Source organism: Dipodomys merriami, unplaced genomic scaffold (genome assembly GCF_024711535.1).
Source record: "Dipodomys merriami isolate MVZ:Mamm:240054 unplaced genomic scaffold, mDipMer1.0.p SCAF_34, whole genome shotgun sequence".
NCBI lineage: Eukaryota > Metazoa > Chordata > Mammalia > Rodentia > Heteromyidae > Dipodomys > Dipodomys merriami.
In genome coordinates, this window is record NW_027204937.1 from 10,226,252 (window position 1) to 10,246,929 (window position 20,678).

Genomic DNA, 20,678 nt, shown 5'->3' on the forward strand with positions numbered 1-20,678 from the left:
CTTAGCTGCTTGTCCAACAACTAAAATTTCCTTTCCTTAGTGTCTTTTGTTCAGATTTTACTTTCATCATGATCAGGCCTGGCTAGTTTCCCAGATTCTGAGACTCCCAACAGCTCAAGTCTTCCCTGACCTAATGCTGTGTGAGCCATCCCCGTCAGCGTTGAGTCATCTTCACAGCAGAACTGGTTACTCAGTCTGTCCTGCTCAGCAGATTTGTGTTCTTGTTTTTACCTCAAAGTCTTTAAAGGTCAGGACTAAACACTGACACATCCCTTTTTGAATTTGAACGAGAAACCCAGATGCTTGTTCTGATCAGAGGAATTTTATGGTTGGTTCATCCCACTGACCCTATCATCATCCTATTTCCCATGGCTGTTTCTAGAGTTGGACAATTACTGAGAAAAATTTCTGGAACTTGAATCATTTTTACTCTTCTTCATTATATATTTAGTTAAAGACTTTAGTGGACACTTACTGAATAACTCCTCCTCCTCTAACTGTCAACATGATGACATTAGAAGATGAGGCCCCCAACAAAAGCTGTTCATTAAATATTTATTGAATTATTTTAGTAGGAATACTTCCTTCCCTAATTGCCAAAATGATGATTTTAGAAGATGTGGCCTTTGGAGAAGTGATTAGGTAGTGAGGGTGGGGCCCTTATGCATGGGATCAATTAGAGAGCTGCCTTGCCCCTTCTACTTATGTAAGGATGCAGCTAATAAGTGCTGTCTAGTTCTAGAGAATGAGCTGTTACAAGGCATTGCATCTATCAACACCTTGATCTTGGACTCCTAAGCCTCTAAAACTTTGAGAAATAATTTTCTCTTTTTATGAGATACCTAGTAAGGTTTTTCTTTTTTAAAAAATCATTAATCATTAATATACTAAGTGCTACAAAGAACATGTACAGATTTCAAAGAGAAATTTAAATTTAAGAGAAGACTTTGTGATTGAGAAGGGAAGGCAATGAAGAATTTATGGGAAACTATTAGGTATCTGTGTAGGGGCTAAAGTAGAAGTTGGTGTTAGTCACAGAGGCAGGTAAAAGAATAAGTAGTACTAAAGGAGAACTGAGTTTGAGATGAGACAAAGATATGTGTTCATGGCTCCAGTTTTACACAGAGCCTCTAGTATATCCAGATAAGTGTCTAGCTGACAGTTGAGCCTATAAATCTGAATATCAGGAGAGACATAAAGGAAATTTACAGAAATTTGTTTATACTACCACATGGATGACAGTTCATACTACTTCCAGAGATTTAACATAAAGAGAGAAGAGATTCTGCCTTTCATAGAAGCTCCAACAGGCATAATTATAGAGCAGATCATTAAATATTCAGCATAGTTTAAAAGAGACTAAAGCAATTTTGTATAATTTCCAAATATTAATATCTTTTTATATCTTAATCCTTTCATTATCATAAGCATTCATTCAAGTTAGGTATTATGCACACTCTTGGCAGGATTTTGGTATTCTTTACTTATTCTCACAGTTCATAAGCCTAGAAATATAAATGGATTGAAAATGTTTGGCATTAATAGACTTGTTTTGCTTACATTTGCATTGCTTGGTGGTTCTAAAAGAAAAGAGTATGGACTTTGTTAATATATGGATCTGGGGTTTATTTTCAGTTCTACTTTCCCACTAAGGCAGACATGTTGATTCATATCTTTGAACTTTGGTTTTCTCATTTCTAAACTGCAGTTTATGATGGGAATGAAAAGGAGAAAACAATAACAACAACAAAAGATCAGTGTTGAAGGTAACAGTTAGAAAATCCATTACTGCCATGAATCCAGTTCATATGGTAATTATACTAAGCCTTTCATCATCTTTCAGGTATCAGCAGCTCCTCCTGTGTGGGAAGTGAGCAGAATGTGAGAATCAAATGTGATTTTTGGTCAGTAACCATTATAGACTTATAGCAATAGAAAATCTGTCTAGGATGACCTCATGCTTTATGGGAACACAATTTTATCATAAATGGCACACATCAAAGTTTTCTTACTGTAAATGAACTCTCAACTAACTTAATTCTGTGAGCAATACCAACTGGGATTGAATTACCAAAGCCAATCTGGCTTCTTCTCTCACTTGCTACACACAGAGAATATATCCTCATTAAGGTAAGTAGGGTCGGATTGAAATCCCATGATGGGACTAGAGTGAAACTGTGATTAATCTCCCTGATTAATGGCTTTTCTGTTTAGGATTTGGTTCTGTATATCATTGAAGCAGTCTAAATAGCATGTATCTTTGCTATGTTGCTTGTTAGTGGCCTTTCCATTTTATTTATTTATTTATTTTAAAAATTTTAAACATATTTTAAGTAGTTGTACAAAGGAGGTGCCATTTAACAAAGCAGTTTATGGATCTTGATCAGTGTCACCCATTTCAACATTCATACCCATCCCTTCCAGTCCATCCCTTCCTTTATTTTTCTTAATTTTGTAGTATATGCATTCAATTCTTGGCTGCATTATCTGCTCCACCTCTCCAATTCATTCATCTATCCATTTCCCCTTGGTCCCACCCTACCTTTTGCAAGTACCTGTTTCCTGTTGAGCTTTGACTTTGCCTTTCTAATTAATTACACTATTTAAGGTCTCCCTCAAATATACCTTATTTCACTTAATGCATTTTTAATCTCTTGCATACTACCAACATATTGACTTATATGAATGGGATAGTAAATAGAGTATTCTAAGACATACAATAAAAGAAAATTCAACTTTTTCATTTTATGTCAGTTTCACCAAATAGTATCTTTTGCAACATACACAAACTCTCTGATTTGGAGGAAGATATAATCTACTAGACCAGAAAGAAAGTTAAATGATTCCTATTCTGAATCAAGTCTTTAGTCACTAGAACAAGCAGAAGAAAATTGAGAGAAACTAGTTTCTTCTGCTTGATCTAGTGGCTAAAGTCCCTTGAATGCGAGCATAGCTACTTTTAACAATAGATTTCTAAGTAAAAAGACCCTGGCTCCACAGAAAAATGTCAACAGTACAGATTTTATGTTGACTTAATGTTTTCTAATCATGTGCTAGGTGCAAAGCTTATTTGACTATCACAATTGGTTTTTGGTGATACTGTAAATATTTTTACTGCTATGGTTCATAGAAGTTAAATGAATCCCAAGTCAAAAAAATTGTTTTACAACATAGCATTGTGTACATTTCATTGTTGCAATGGCTTCACCTGAATCCCTATTTTAACAATTTGTTTTTTCCCTTCCCCTCCCCAAATTATAACAATATCAAATACAGTGAAAACAGGGGTTATACCATGAGGGAGGGACATAAAAAGCAACAAAAAATCACCTTATAAATATGTTAGAAACAATAGCAAGAAAGAAAAACCACTTGAGTCCTTATCTTGGGGTTCATTTTGCCTAACATCAACTTATTTGACCTTTCCTGCTTGCCTCAGAAATCTTTGGCAGGGGGTAGGGGAGGGAGATGGGAGGGAGATGGTAAGGGGAAACAAAGGAGGAAGCAACAATGTTTGATAAGAAATGTACTCATTACCTTGCTCATGTAATTGTAACCCTCTGTACGGTATTCTCACAATAAAAAAAAATTACTGATAAAAATGTTTTAATAGCAAAGCCTGTGTTACAAATAAAAGACTATAAAGTAATTAGCACAATGAAAGGACATAGAATTGAGGATTTGATACAGCTCAGGACAGAATTTTTTGGTTTGTTATATTGTTTTTGGTGAGTTTCTAAGATAGTTTTTCAGTTAGTCTCATCAAACAGTAATTATGATTTTTAAGCAGATAATTCTAGTTTGCTAAATTACTGGGGAAAATCATGAAATTAGCATCCTTATTGGCCCTCACCATAGCAGTCCTCTTTCAGCTCCATTTGTTGAATCCAGCCCTTCCAAATCTAGTCCTCTGGCTCAATACATGGCCTTATGTCATTTCTTTTTCCTGGGTATATTTCCAGGTAGTCAAGTTTACTGGCTTTAATGTTAAGATCTTGTCAGATTTTTATAACTTATAAAAATTAATTTTCATTTGTACTAGGTTTTCAGGCATCAGGTCTAAAGTTTTTAAGCTTGAAAATTAATGTCTAGTATATTAAATATTACTAACAGTCATATATAAATAGATCCTACTGTAAACACTCACCTATTGAAAACTTTCACATGGATATTGAGACACTCATGGATAGATTAATAGTTTTTAAAATTTTATTTTATTGTAAAGATTCTTGTCTGGGAATGTGGCTTAGAAGTTTTTCAGTGTTTATGATTATGAATCTTCTCCCAGAGAAGAATCACAATGTTTGTATGTTAGACTCTTGACAAACCTACACTTGGCTTGTTATTATCTATTAATTAAGAAAATGAATTACTTTGTAAAATAGTTTTTGGATGGTTACTTGGAGAAGGTATTGTGCATTTATGTATCTATAAATCATAGGAAATATCATTGAAATAAGAAAGAAGACATATATTTGGACAACATTATTTTGAATTATTTAGTTGGATCTACTATTGGCTGAAGTCCAAGAAATAGGTACCTTAAAATATACATATTGTAAATTTCATTTGAACATAGTGTCTTGTACATCTCATTGTTACAATGTGTCAACCTGTATCCTTGTTTCAGCATTGTTATTTCCCTTCCCTTCCCCAAATTAGAAAAATGTATAAAAAAGATACAGGGCACCGGAATCAAATACAGTGACAACAGGGGTTATATCATGGTGGAAGAACAAACAAAAGAAACAAAAAAATAAATTCAGGGGGGGAGGAGTTGGGGAGGTGGGGAAGGAAGGGACAGTAGGGGAAAAACAAAGGAGGGGGTAACAATGCTTGGTAAGAAATGTACTCATTACCTTACTAACATAACTGTAACCCCTCTATTCAGTATCTTTACAATAAAAAATAAATTAAAAAAAAGATGAGACTGGCTCCATTTTGTAGGTAATGGAAAACCACCATGAAAGGTAGGATAAATTATATTGCTAACACACACACACACACACACACACACACACACACACACACACACACACACACACACACACACACACACACACACACACACACACACTTACATATTATCTGCTGCTTATATAACTTAGATAGGGCCCACAAGAGAACCATAAAAAAATCTTTAGTAATTAATTTAAAAGGCTATAGTTTGACCATTTGTGATTTATAGTTTGACCATTTGTGAATCTCACCAATGTTCTTTTTAGTTAGTCTTCACAGAACAACAGATCTATGGCATAGTAACATTTGTACCAAATGGTGAAGAAAGATAGCCTTTGAAAAGTTAAGTTATTGACCTATATTCACACTAAGCTTGTTAGTTGGGGAGCTGTGATTCAAACCTTTGTTTATAGCTCCAAAAGCTTGCCTCCTTAAGGAGAACTGTAGAGAGTTGGAGATTTTTGGGTCCCAGACCACCAGATTTGCTGTAACAGGTTGACTCTATCTGAAAAGATAAGGATTCAAATGTTTTTTTCTTTCTTGCTATTGTTTCTAACATATTTATAAGATATTTCTTTGTTGCTTTGTATGTCCCTCCCCCACGGTATAACCCATGCTTTCATTGTATTTGATGTTGGCATAATTTGTGGAGGGGAAGGGAAAAAACAAATCGTTTAAATAGGGACACAGATGGACCCATTGCAACAATGAGATGTACAAGTTGTTATGTTGAAAAACGAACTTTACAACTTTGGCTGGGGGTGGGGGTAGGGGGTGGGAGATGGGAAGGGGAAACAAAGGAGGAGGCAACAATAGTTGATAAGAAATGTACTCATTACCTTGCCCATGTGATTACATGATTACATGATTACATGATTACCCTACCCCTCTGTAGGGTATTTTCACAATTTTTTTTTAAAAAAAGAACTACTAAGTGTTGTAGTGAATAGGGTAGGTAAATGGAAGAAGAGAAATACTTACAGGATCTGTACTACAGTCTAAGAATTATGTTAAGCTCTGTCAAGGATATTTCTTAATCTTATCTTCACTGTAATGCAAAGATAGCTATTCTTATTTCTGTATTGTCAAGGAAGAATTGAGTCTCAGACAGGTTAAGGAATTTACCCAAAGCAATGCAACTAGCAAGTTAGCATAATCAGAATTCAGATTAAATATTTGACGAGAAGATCCTTACTTATCTCTACTACAAAATGATGGAAACAAATAGAATAAGGAAACAATTTTACACAAAACATTTCACACAGGAAAGAGTGACTAGCAAAAGCAACAGGAAAAAAAGAAATATAATTCAGCTCTTGAGAGATTCATCTTTTTAGTTTCAAGTTCCAGTTCATTTCAATACTAAGAACAATGTGTTCTGGACATTAAGGCTAAAGCCTGTAGCTATTTGAGAATGTGTCTGAGATGTTGTAATCAAGGTGATCTTCCTGAAGTTTATTTTAAAATAGAACCAATGAACTTTAATAGCTATCTGTGGGCCAGATATTTATTACTCAGCCATGCTCCATTCTGGTCTAGTTAAAGTTCTTTCTGCCCTTTTGAAACAAAACTAAACTAAAATGTTTTGGAGCTATGCTTATAAGACACTCACTCTTTCTTACCTAAATAGAAATAACTGGTTGTACAGAATTTCAAAAAAAATGGGGAAGTGTTGATAGATTAGAGAGTGGAAGTAACTCATATCTCTTTTCTGCACTACATTAAAGAAATACTTCTAGAATCTTTGATAACCAAACTTTCCTGCTGATTGAATGACGTCTCTCAAGAAAGTAATAAAAAAAAGAATGAGATAAACATATTTCTCAGAAATTATCTATTCTTTCAGTGCAGTTACTTCTACCAACTCTCTTAGAGAGAGCAAATATCTGCTTATTTGAGGACACTTGGCATTGCTATGTAGAAGGAGCTTTATTCAATGTGTGGATTAAATCATTTGCCTAAATTAATAATGTAGGAATCATTTCTCCATGTACTATTCACATGGACTATGCATTTTTAAATATATTTGACCATAGGATTATATCTTTTTATTTCCACCAATTACTTTGCTTCTCTTACAATTACTATAGCATAGAGTGAACCAAAGCAAAATCCAGAGGGTTTTACTATTTCCTACAGGAATTAATTTTCTATGTAACTTTGTCAGTCACCCCTTATCAACCTTTTTAACAGGATCACTTAGGTAGGAAAAATTTTGGCTAAGGCCTTTGAGATGGAACAAAGGATTGAGTCTCCAGAGGCAAGAAATGAAACCCGTAGGTTGAAACTCATACCCATGTCATAAAATGATATATCATTTTGTGCTACTGGAATTTAAGCTTCAGTCATTGAGTTTTCCAAACTGGCACTATACCACACCTCCAACCCTTTTGCTTCTAATTTTCTCCATAGACATCATGACAACAGATGAAGAATTATTCATGAAACAATATTGTTACCCATAATAATGAGGAATGATAGACATGTTTCAACTGACAGAGGCTTTCCATATTCTGCTCTTAAGGGGTTAGAAAGTACAGATTTGCTTAAGACAGGTTGTGGTTACATATCAAAGTTCACATTCCAAGGAGCATATATCCATTCTAAGTTAACTACATATCAGGTAGTAAGTTAAGCACACAGAGGCACTTACCCTGCCTTTTGACAGAATTACTGTAGAAAGCCTAACATCCAGACCCTTTGTCTTTACTCAGACACAAGATAAGCTATCACACAGCCAGCAATTTTCCACTGGCATCAGGCATTCTTCATGCATACTGTGAACACATACTTCCAGTACCTAGTCATAGTTCCCATGGGACCCTGGGGTTCCTACATGTTACTTTAGTCATTTTTAAAATAAAGTATTGAGTTTATGCTCTGGGTAGCCTAGGCTAGGATGCTTTTATTTATGCTTTCTGCATAGCTGGGATGATAGATAGGTATGTGCCACCTTGCTCAGCTTTTAGTTAGTTGAAATGACTTATGAAATTTTTGGCTGGGCTGGTCTCATACCTCTATGCCCCCAATCTCTGCCTTCTGAGAAGCTAGCTTTAGTAGTTAGGGTTAGTATTTAGTAGTTAAGGTTAGAGCTGTAATCTCCTGTACTTGACTTCATGAAGTAAATTTTGCCAAGAAACCTTTTCTATTTATGTTTTTGTGGTATCTCTTTCAATAGAAGAGACTGAGATTTCTATCTGTGTTACAAGAAGAAATATAAGGTATTCTCCAATAGCATAGTTTTTGTCTCATTTTAAATAAGTTCAACTTAAAATGAATGAGAGATATGCAAAGTCACCTTATAAATGGTTCCTGCTCCATGAGGCTGACTAGTTATCATATTTAAACAAAATATGTTGTCTCTTGGTGAATGAATCATAGAAAAGGGAGTCCAAAGTATTATTTAGAGGAGCTCTGACAAACCTGTTTTAAGAGGCAGCCATAGAGGCCATGGGGTGGGTCATTTTAATGCAGAGATCCTAGTCAGAGATCTAAACACAGTCTAATTAGTCATTTTTATTATAAGTATACTCTCTGAGATTCACAGTGCTACTATCCAGAGTCACAATGATAGACTAGACAACAAAGAATTGTCTCAGCCAGGCAAAACTGCAGAAGAGTGCATCATCAGCCAAAAAATCTGACAAACACACAGAATAGGCAGGCCTCTCCCCTATTTATCCCTGCCCTTATTCTCAGATTGGTTGAGCTTAGGTTCACAAGCTTCTCAAGACTGGTCAGTTTGAAGAGAGTAAGATGCATTTACGTAAGGTGATCATTATAAGACTTTGAAATAAGATTAAGAATCTCAATGATCATACTTCTGCTATTATTTGAACCTGAGAACAACCATTTAAGACAAACCCTTATATTAAAAAATTCCTTCCTTATCCCAAAGCAGTTCTTCTTTTCTTGTATTTTTTTGTTGTTATTGATATTGTCTTAGCAGAATAATCAACAATAGTCAAGCTACCAGGCCAAGGCAGGAACTTTTGATAGAAAAGAGGGCTTTTCTTACACTTTGAATAATCATTTTGTGTCTGGTACAGAGGAGTGAGTTGACAAGAAGATTTTATAAGACTGCTTGGCTTAAAAAAATGACTTGTAGCTGAAAGAACTTGCTAGAGACAGTATCTTCCCCTAACTTGCTATGTACCTTTGGACAAATGACTTCTACTCTCTGACATTGATTTTTTTAACCTGGTTGAGCTACTTTTTTCAGCATCATGATTTTCCATGTACTGCTTTCCCTACACCCAGGTGAGAGTCCCATCTTGTCTACCTCTGTCTTTTCTCATCTACTGAATTCCTGATGCCTTTCAGGGCTGAGCCCGCAATCGCCATCAGTCTTTTGATCATTGGACCAGACTCTCCCTACCAGCTTCCTCAATGGCTGAATCTTCCTCTTTGGCTCGATCTTGAAAGCCAATATGGCATTTTTGATCCCAGAATGCCTTGAACAAGAGGTTCCTTAATCTCTCAATCTACTATTAGACACTGAAAATAATCTCTTGAAAGAAAATTACTACATAAGTAGTATAGTTTTATAGCGCAGAATCAATAGGAAGGCATGATGGAAAGATTGAGTTTGACATTTCTAATAATATATTTAAAGAATGAGTGAATGTCCTTGCAAGGCAGTGAACACACTATCTCTAGAGCTATTCAATCAGAGAATGAGTGACTGTGATCATGGGAAGCAGGATTTGCTCTAGTGGACATATTGGAGGAGATGACCTTTAATAATTTTTGTAAGACTAATAGCCTGGGTTTATATGAACATAAGGATAGACGAGTAAGTAAAAATGATGAATAACAGTACAAGAGCTTTGATTCATTCACCAAACTTGAGGCAGACAAGAAAGTAAAAGAAAAGTTGAAAAGAATTTACTAGCAATGACATGCAATCAGACATGCATTTTTTATTCATTCAGTTATATTTTATTGCATACATGCTGTGTTCTAGACACAATTCTATATATACAGAGTTCAAGAAAAAGCAGGTTTAAGCTGGGTGTCAGTGACTCATGCCCATAATCTTAACTATCCAGGAGGCTGAGATTTGAAGATCATGGTTTGAAGCCAACATAGGAAGGAAAGTCTGTGAAATTCTTGTCTCCAATTATTCTCTCCTCAGAGAGAGAGAGAGAGAGAGAGAGAGAGAGAGAGAGAGAGAGAGAGAGAGAGAGAGAGAGAGAGAGAGAGAGAGAGAGAGAGAGAGAGCACGCGAGAGAGAACTAGGCCAAGACACCAGATAGTAAAAGCTCATAGGCAAATTACAAAGACACATAGGAAGATAAGTATTATATAAGGTGTACAGTACAATACCCTAAAGAAGGGGCAAACCAAATGGGAGTAAAATAGGATCATAAAGTGCTTACATAGGTTGGGAACAGAGCCATAGAGGAATGGGATTTTGAAGTGTGAGGTAGTACAGTAGAATAAAAAATGGTGGCTGAGGCATACCTCAAATGGTATGCTACCTAGTGTAGTATCTGCCTAGCAAGTGTGAAGCTCAGAATTTAAACCCTGGTACCACCAAAGGAAAAAGGAGGGATGAAGACTAGTAGTACATTCTCAAGGTAGAATTTGGCAAGGGAAATTCAGAGAAAATAAGGAAGCAAAAGGCGTTTATTCGAGGAAATAAAAGGCAGGAGCTTAGGCAGAATTCTGCTGAAAGACTTAAGCACTAGGATTTGAAACAACTTTGGGGTTGTAAATTATGCAGTTAGCATAAATCAATCAAGGAGAAATGATAGTTCCCTTCTTTGCTACTTCATCATTTTCTGTGTGTGGACATTCAGATAGCTTAGAGGAAACGGGGGCTTTTCATCTCTTTCCAAATTCCAAAGTCCCACCAAATTACATGCTCACTTGACTTCTACACAAGTAAGTTTCACTCAGGCTGTCCAGTGGTCAGTAGTACAATACTTGTTAGGAACTGTATTGTTGGAGGAGAGGTCACAACACTGGTACTTATTTCCAGTAAATAGGTTAAGGACATGAGGGTGGGGGGTAGCACTCAGTTACTTGGAAGGAATCCAAAATTCATACATGGCTGTGTATTTACTCTGAATCAATAGTATAGCTCACAAAAATGTGGATTCAATGGATATTGATGCTGTTGTAACTAATATAATGCAAATTCATTTCAAAGTTTTTCTGACTTCATTGTAGATTTTTGCTATTGTATAATTCTTGGTTCACTAAAACTATAACTATGATAAAGAAAATGTTTGAATAAAATTTGGATACTTAAGAAGCTTTAGCTTTCCTAAGATTGGCAACCAGTGGTCTATCTGAGAAAGAGCTAGAAGTCCAAATCCAGACTTTGCCACTTAGCCTTAGTGCTTTCCACGTTGTACTATAGTTGAGTGCCTCTTTCATTGTGGGTGTCTCAGAGTCATATTTGATTAAATATCTTGTTATTAAATTATCTTATCTTTATGCATCTAAAACCTACAATTTATACTAACAAAGTAATAAAAGTTAGTATATGTTTGCATATTTCACATTTTATATTGTGTCTCCTGGCAATATGGCCTTGAGCCATTATGTAAAATCCCATACCTTAGTCTCTTTATGACAAATGAGGGATAATAATAGAGTATATTGAAACATTTAGGCCTTATATAAAGGCTAGAGGGCAGTAGTATAAAATATGATATAGTATATGGTATAAAGTAGGATCTAGCACAAATTAAAAATGGCAAAAATGATGCTCTTTTCATTTTTTCCTTCCTTCCTTAGCACTTGATTAAGAGAAACCTTATTTTTTTTAGTATTTACAGTTTAAAATCACTACCAATGAAATACTGAATACATTTGGGATGAGCAGAGGAAGAGATGAGGAGGGAACAGGGAGAAGAAGCAATAATAGTCAGAGGAAGGAAAATTGGAAAACTCTTTTAATAACATAAGTCAAAGATGATGCTTTTGAACAATGGGAGCAGAGATGAAGAAAATAAGAAGAGATTAGCCAGATACTGGTGACTCACATCTATAGTTATATCTACTCAGGAGGCTAAGATCAGAGGGGCAAGGCTTGAAGGCAGCCTGAGTAGGAAAGTCCATGAGACTCTTGTCTCAAATTAGCCACTAAAAAGCTGGAAGTTGAGCTGTGGCTCAAGTGGTAGGGTGCTAGCCTTGAGCTAAAGTAAGCTCATAAACAGCTCCCAAATTCAAGCCACAGGACAGTCCAATGCACACGCGCACGCACACGCACACACACACACACACACACACACACACACACACACACACACACACACACACAGATTAAACCTAGAAAAAGTAAAACTTGGAGAGTTACTGTGTCTGAGATAAGTGCTTGATGTCAAGGTTTAGAGATAGGAACATATTGGATGAGTAGGTGAGCAAAGGGGTGGGGTGAGGCCCTCTAAAGAATCCAAATTGAGTTTCTTCCTTAAAATGAGATATGGGATAGCACCTAAGGAAGATGGAAAGCCTGTCCGATAGACAGAGGCAAAATAACATAAACTTTTGAGAAGAAAGGGAAGTGAGTTCCAAAAACATTCAGGAATCCATGCGAGGCTATAGCAGTTTACATAGTCTACTGAATTTATACACAGGCCGATTGCCAATCAGCAGCCACCCTCAAAAAATTACTGCATGTATAAGACACTATGTTGAAAATGAACTTTGCAACTTTGGGGGTGGGGAGGTAGAAGTTGAAGAAGTGAGGAGGGAAGGGATAGTAAGGGAAAAACAAAGGAGGAGGTGACAATGCTCAGTAGGAAATGTACTCATTACCTTACTCATGTAACTGCAACCCTTCTGTACAGTATCTTTACAATAAAAATATTTTTAAAAAATTAGAGAAAATTCCCAATTGATTGTTCACCCACAGTTCATCTAGAGGGATTTCAACAAAACCTGTTTTCCATTAAACACAGGTGGCAGGAATTCCCCTTGACCAGTACATAGAAATATCCATGAGCTATTGAAAAGGTTTATTTTTGATTTGGTGTACCTACACCCTTTCCTAGATATTCCTTCTCTTATTTTTAGCTTTGTGAGTCCATTTGAAAACTGAATTGAAAAGCACTATGCAAACTGATCAATCATGCAAATAAGGCAAAGCTCCAACTGAGCACAGGAGAAGCAACAAAGATTATTTTTGTCTATCTAGTTAGGATTTGCATATACTGTAATACTTCTGACAGGTTTCTCATAGATCTTCTGAGAGGAAAAAAATTAATGATTTACATATAAGTAGAAGATGAGATAGCTGAGGAAAACACAGTAAGGTCCTTTACCTTATCATTTCTATTACAACAGTCAAGTGAAATTCATACTTTCAAAGGGCAGTGAATGATGGTGCTGGTTGCTTAGAACTTCAGACAAATGGAAACAAATAACCTTCTTTTGTCTTGATAGGAAAGAGGCTGAGAATTGCTTTAGCCAACTTTCAAACACATTTCAACAATCAATATGTTGGATCCTATCTTTATCCTTTACCTCAACCTTAAAGCTTTCAGCTCAAGAGCTCAGGTCAATCTTATTCTAAATAGGAGGCTTGTTACTAGCCTTAGACTACCTTTAAATGGTATCTAAGAATAATCTTCTGCAATGTTTAAGTAGCCCTGGATATGAGTATGTGGAGAACCTGAGCAATTTTCATGGTCATGGAGAGCCTATCAGAACTAGAAAAAGGCTAGCGATCAAGTCTGTATGTACTGCTTGAAAGAACTGATCTTAAGTGAACTTATCTCCCTGAATCTTTGCTTCATTTCACTTTCCCATCTACTTGGATCTCATGTCCATGCCAAATATCTATTATATTGGGTTCTTGGGATAAAAAATTTCCCCCTCACCCTGAACTCATTGTGAGTTAGCAGAAAACTCAGTTATGTTTCCTAATTTCAAGAAACTTTATAGAGTGATAGTTTATATTATATAGTCCTTGTTGTCAGAGAGGAAAATAAAACATATCTTACAGAGTTAACTTTTCTACCTGGCAGAAAATTTTCATGTAGGAGTTTATACAGGGGCAAATTAAGCAGCATAATTATGCCTTATGGGGACAAAAGTTTTGGCAGAAGCAAAAGTGAGTAATTGTAAGGAATCTGAGAGAATATTGCAGAACATCTCTGAATTACCAGGTTTTAGTGAGTATTTGTTTTGTTTGTCTTCGTATTTGCACTAATGAAATTAAGGATTTTTTAGTAACACCTGCAGCTCTCTTGAATAAGGGTTAACAGCTTGTCAAACATTTAATTTCAATTGGAAGCTATCTGAAAGTTATCTCTTCTCTATTCTTCACTGCCAGTATAATTTCTTGAAGACTGACTGTCAGAATTGACTAGGTCCATGTTCAAAGTCAATAGTAGTCTACACATAAACAGGTTTAATGTCCTGTGCAAGGGTACTTACCTATTGAAAATAGTTCTTGATATGTTCTATTTTGTTGAATGGTAACTGACAATACCACTCTGAAGGATATCTTCCATATGTAAGCTAGGGATCAAGGCACTGTCAATCCTTCATTTGTATTATTTTTCAGGTGTATATATTAGATCACAATTAGAGAAAAAGTTCAGTTCCTAATTCTCAATTTTATTTTCTCTTAGTTGCATTCTCAACTGGGAATGGAGGAAAGCCCATGACATGGAGACACACATGTCCATGTTCAGATTGCATCACTTACTACTTACTGTGTGCTTAGGAGATCTCAATAAAGGTCATAGATTCTGAGTTTCATCATGTGTAAAAAAAAGATGTCAAAATATCTCCTTCACAGTTTTCTTGTGATGACTGAATGACATAATGCACATAAAGCTCCTAGTCCAAGGCCAGTGTAACAATCATGTACAAAGGTAGTTGGTAGGGTGATGATGATAATTATCTGCAAAACTGGCATTTCAAACCTATTTCACATTGTTATCACGCACTTTGAAAAACTAGGATAATCTATACAAATAAATACAAGTTATTGAATTGCTATATCTTATTTACAGAGCATTTTTTGTGTATCTGATAAAAATGTTGCATAATAGTTGACTGTTTGCTTGTCTGTCACCTGCACTATCTTGAGAGATCCTACTAATAGAATCTCTCATAAATGATCAGTAAATGTTTAATAAATAAGGAATTAATTTTTAATATTCACCTTGAAATAACAACTACTATTGCAACTATTACTGTTCTCTGTTTCACATACTTTCATAAAAGCCTGAAACATCCTTCTTTTATGATTAAAGAATGTTAAGTGCAAAAGTTTTGCTTGTTAAATACATTAGAAACAATAGCAAGAAAGAAAAAAAACCACGTGTGTCCCTATCTTGGGGTTCATTTTGCTTAACTTCATCTTATTTGGTCATATGTACATAGCTTTAACCCTGTTTTCACTGTATTTGATGTTAGTGTAATTTGGGGAGGTGAAGGGAAAAAACAAAATGTTTAAATAGGGATACAGGTTGACCTATTGTAACAATGAGATGTATAAGACATTATGTTGAAAATGAACTTTGCAACTTTGGGCGTGGGGGTATCTGGGGCAGAGGGAGGATTTGGGGACGTGGGAACGGAAGGGATGGTAGGGAAAAAACAAAGAAAGAGGCAACAATGCTCAATAGGAAATGTACTCATTACCTTGCTTGTGTAACTGTAACCCCTCTGTACAGTATTTTCACAATAAAAATTATTTTAAAAATAAATGAGATTAAACAGCAAAAAAGTTTTGCCTGTTAAAGCATTAAATTACTGGGCTGGGAATGCATGAATGAGGCCCTGGGTTCGATTCCCCAGCACCATATACACAGAAAAAGCCGTAAGTGGTGCTGTGGCTCAAGTGGTAGAGTACTCACCTTGAGCTGAAGAGCTGAGGGATAGCACCCAGGCCCAGAGTTCAAGCCCCATGGCTGACAAAAAAAAAACCATTAAATTACTTTCTTTTCCTTCACATCCTTCCTTTTTTACTTTAATTGTTTTGTTATCTTTATGTAGCTGTACAGAGGAGGTGCCATTTAACAAAGCAGTTTATGAATACAGTGCACCTTGATTGGTGTCACTCCTTCAACATTCTTACCCATCCCCCTTTGACCCACACCTTCCCCTATTTCTCTCAGTTTTATTGTATGTACCAAAAGTATGGTATGTACAAAGACTGCATTGTCCCTCATTCCCTCAAATCCTTCTTTTACTTAAGGCTTTGGTCAGAAGCAAACTTTAGTTTATTCTTCCATTTTACACACAATTCTGAAAGTGTGGGTAAATGGGATCTGTCATTCTAAATCAGCTATATATTTGTATAATTGAAATATTTTATCAAGACATAAATAGAATAAGAGAGACATTTCAAACCAACCATAACCATTATTTAGCAGCAATTCAGAAGATACTAATAAAAGCAACACAGTCTTTTTTTTAATTCTCTGTATGGTATTTTCACAATAAAAAAACAAAGAATAGTCATAAAACAGAAAACTTTTTGTAAGTTATAAATATAATAATTAAAAAGCAACACAATCTTTAAGAGCAATTATCTGGTTTTGATGGAACATTGTTTTTGTCCCTGATAGATATCTTACCTCTGGGTTAGGGATACACTAGAGTCCTGAGCAGGACACCTATTTGGCAGAGTACTTTGAAATAATTTTCTAAAGAGGAAATGGCAACATCTAGAAGGAAGAGAAAATTATGCTGCTACTTCCTGGTTCCTATTAGAAACAAAGGAGAGTAAAATATCATTTGCAGGGCAGAAAAGCAATACACCTTTGAATTACTGTGGCAAGAGAAAAGGGAGGCAAGGAAAAGTATAGAAATATAACCACATAGGATTGCCAGCAGGATTAGCTTGGGTTTATTGTTTAGATGATTTTTCAGGTCCTACCTCCTATTCACTGTGAGAATGCAGCCAAAAAGAATTCTTTAAAAATATATATGTTATTGTTATTTTAGAGGTGATGTACAGATGGGTTACAGTTACATAAGTAAGGTAATGAGACTATTTCTTTTGAATCACATCACTCCAAAGATATTTCTTGATGGAAGAGGCAATATTTATATTCATTAAATCAGAGTCAACAATATGACTTTTTGTCCACTATTTGGGGAGTGATTTAACATGGTCAATGGATCTTCAAGTAGTTACAAATGGAAGATTTTCTAAAAGATTTAATATATATATATATATATATATATATATATATATATATATAATAAGAACGCTTGAGAATACAAACGCATACTAAGGCTATAGTAAAGTTTGGGGCAGTTTATTAAAAATATATTTACCCCAAATTTCCTAATATTTTTTTTGTAGAGGCCATGAGAGCAAAACCTCTTTGGAATATGTATGGAGGTATGGGACACATAAAAATCCCATTTAATAAGGCAAGTAACACATTTCCTTTGAGCATAGAGGTATGATCGTAGAGTTGGAAGTCAATCTTGTGATCAAATTCTGGTCTAACTTAGTAGCTTCATGACTTGAGGCAGATAATTTATTTTGTTCACATCCAAATTGAGGAATACAAATACCTAATACTTTAGTTACTTTCTTTATGGATAATAAATGTGATTATATATGCAAAGTGATGCAAATCTTAAAGTAAGGAATAATTAACACTGGAAAATGTAGTCTAACATTCCAATTAGCAAGCATATTCTAGATAATGACCTGGAAAAAGAGTGGATGAAACCTATGAATGAGCAACAAAAATGTGACTCCTAATAATCTCTTTCTCATGTACTTTCTGTTTGGAGATAACTGGAGATTAGATTTTGCTTAAAAACTATATTTTAGGACTAGAAGAGCTTTCTTTCTTCCTTTCTATATTTCTTTCTTTCCTTCCTTCCTTCCTTCTTTCTTTCTTTCTTTCTTTCCTTCCTTCCTTCCTTCCTTCCTTCCTTCCTTCTTTCTTTCTTTCTTTCTTTCTTTCTTTCTTTCTTTCTTTCTTTCTTTCTTTCTTTCTTTCTTTCTTTCTTTCTTTCTTTCTTTCTTTTTCTTTCTTTCTAATCTATCCTGTCTAAATGATGCACTGGGAATAAGAAAAACTTTCATGAAACCTATCTTTTTGCCGGGTTATTTTAATCATTTCCTGCCTCATATTTTTCATTGGAAAACTTGCCCTTCTCTGAACATGCTCTCAATTATGGAAAGACATGTCTTTGGGTTATTTATTATCAGTCAGAATTAGACTTTCCTCTCCCCTTAACATAATATTAATTATGTTGATACCTCCACTATCAAATAGTTTTGCAGATATTTTGGGGAAAATATCAAAATAGGCTGGGCATTGTGGTATATACTTGTCATTACAGCTACTCAGGAAGTAGAGATTGTAGAAGTAGAGGACTGCTGGTTTTAAAGCTAGCCTGGACAAAATTTTAACCTGATCCTATCTCAACCAAGTTGGAATGCACCTGTGGTGCCAGCTACTGGGAAGCATAGATTGGAAGACTACAGTCTGAAGCTGCCAGGATAAAAATGTGAGATCCCATCCAAAGAAGAGCAAAGCACAAAAAGGATTGAGGATGGAGCTCAAGTTGTAGAGCCAGTTCTCAATCAAGTGTGAGATTCTAAGCTCAAGAAAAAAAATTCAAAAGGAAAGGAGAAGATCCATCCTTTCCTTACTGTACTGCTAAATCTACATCTATGTTCTTCACTGTAAAATTCATGAAGACAAAGGTCCAGAACTTGGAATAAATATTATCTCCCTAAAATATAGTTCAGGAAGAAAATTGAATTTGGACAAACATAAACTTATTACTAGTCCTATATAGTTCCTTTTCTTCTTAGAATCATAATCTAATTTATTTCAGACTCATTTACAAGAAAATAATCTAAGTATGAGATGATACATATTAAATTTAGTTTTTCTTAATTTCAATATTAAAAATGTTTTGAAACTTATATGTGATATACAACGTGATGTTATATATGTATGTGTGTGCATGCGTGCATGTATATATATATATATATCTATATATATATATATATCTATGTGTGTGTGAGAGAGGTTAGTGTAGGAAGCAATTTAATATTTTATTTGGTAACCATATGAGACAATTTGTTATTTAAAATACTGACTGAAGAACAATAGACTATAGAGAGCTCAAATCATATAATTCTTTAGAAGGACTAAGTCAAAACTCAACAAAAATGAATACTAGGAAATGGGTACTTGCAAGAGTGGGGAGTGGTGTCTTGGGGAGAGGGGTAGAAGAATGAAGGGAGGGGAGAGAATGAAGGCAAGAATTCATTGTAACTACCACAGACTAAGAAAAATAAGGGAGGGAGTGGATTGAAGGGAGGTGAAGATACTGAAGGGATACCACAGCTCAAGATGCATTTTGTTAAATGCCAAAAAAATCAATACATATCCTAAAAGTTAAGAAAAGTGAGGGAAGGGATGGGGTTGGGAGGTTTGCATAAGAATCAAGATCCACTGTCCATATTCATAAACTGCTTTGTTGAATGGCAACTTCTTTGTAAAACAACTTAAAGATAACAAAAATATTTTACAAAGAATTTTAAAAATATTAAATTGCTGGGACTTTAAAAAAAATTACTGCAGTATATGTACCAGTTAGTGCTGGACTAGTTTCCAAGGTCCCAGGTAAGGTCCCCTATGACTGAACTCACTGCTTTTCTTTTATTCTGTACCCTGGCACTCCTCCTACTAGACTGTCTGTTTAGTTGTTTTACCCAGCACTGACTCACTCCTTGGTAATGAAGAAAATCTTCATCTGTTTTTTTTGGAAAGTAGATTGAGAGTTGGGAGGGGTGTGTGAATATGTGTGTGTTTGCGCATGTGTATGGCTGCACGCATATGTGGATCCAACAAGTGCTAAGTTCTGACATATCACGAATACAAGTTCCTCTCCTTGGAAGCCAAATCAGGCATGGCCCTGTTTGGGATTTCTTTGGAACAAGAACTTGGATTAATTTTATTTTTATAGTTTAAATCTGCTTGTTACTCATAAAATCAGAAGCCTGTGGAGCAAATGCTATGATAAAAAGAGAAATGAAATATCTCCTGGTTTGGTGCCAACTTCTTGGATCCTACCATGTTAGGCAATAATCAAGAATGCATTATCACTAGATAAGCATTATATGTCCATTGAAGGGGCAGCTGTGAAAAACTCCTGGTTTTCCAAAATTTGTCTTAAGTTCTAATTTCTAGCTCTTTGTCTTTTAGTCTTACAAACTATCTTCTTGGAGGTTCATGAAGACCAGGGACTGCAGTAGTGACATCCTCAGGACAAGCACATCTGTTTGGGCCTTTCTTATTTATAACACATTTCCAAAGTTGCATTCATTATAATTTTACAATTTAGTAATATATAAGCATATAAACAGTAACTTATTGGAAGGGATCTTTGGGTCAATGAATACAATCCCTTTGTTTTCCAGACAGAGGAAGTTTGTCCAAAAAAGAACTATGACTTTACACTAGTAAGACATGGTGAAATGGTGTCTTATGCTAGGGTCTTTTCAATCCCAGTTCGCTATCTTTGTTAAGCAGGAACCCTAACTCTGTATTTTCTTTCCCATTCATCTTGTAAGACCAAACTATAAGGAAAGGTAAGATGGAGGATTTATACTACATACCTATAGTTCATGCAAACAGGGAAAACATAAACTCTGCTTCTGAAGAGTCAAAATGCTTTTGAAGTCTAGGAGGAGTAAAACAGTTAATTGAGAATCAATAGGTACTAAATACAGATGGATGGAGGTTGTTTAAGGGACA

At 35.3% G+C, this 20,678-nt stretch overlaps 1 protein-coding gene across 4 annotated transcripts in view; it reads left to right on the plus strand.

Moving 5' to 3' along the window:
- Positions 1 to 20,678, plus strand: part of Bend5 (BEN domain containing 5) — an 845,928-nt gene that overhangs the window by 436,452 nt on the left and 388,798 nt on the right. The gene's annotated exons all lie outside the window — the stretch shown is intronic.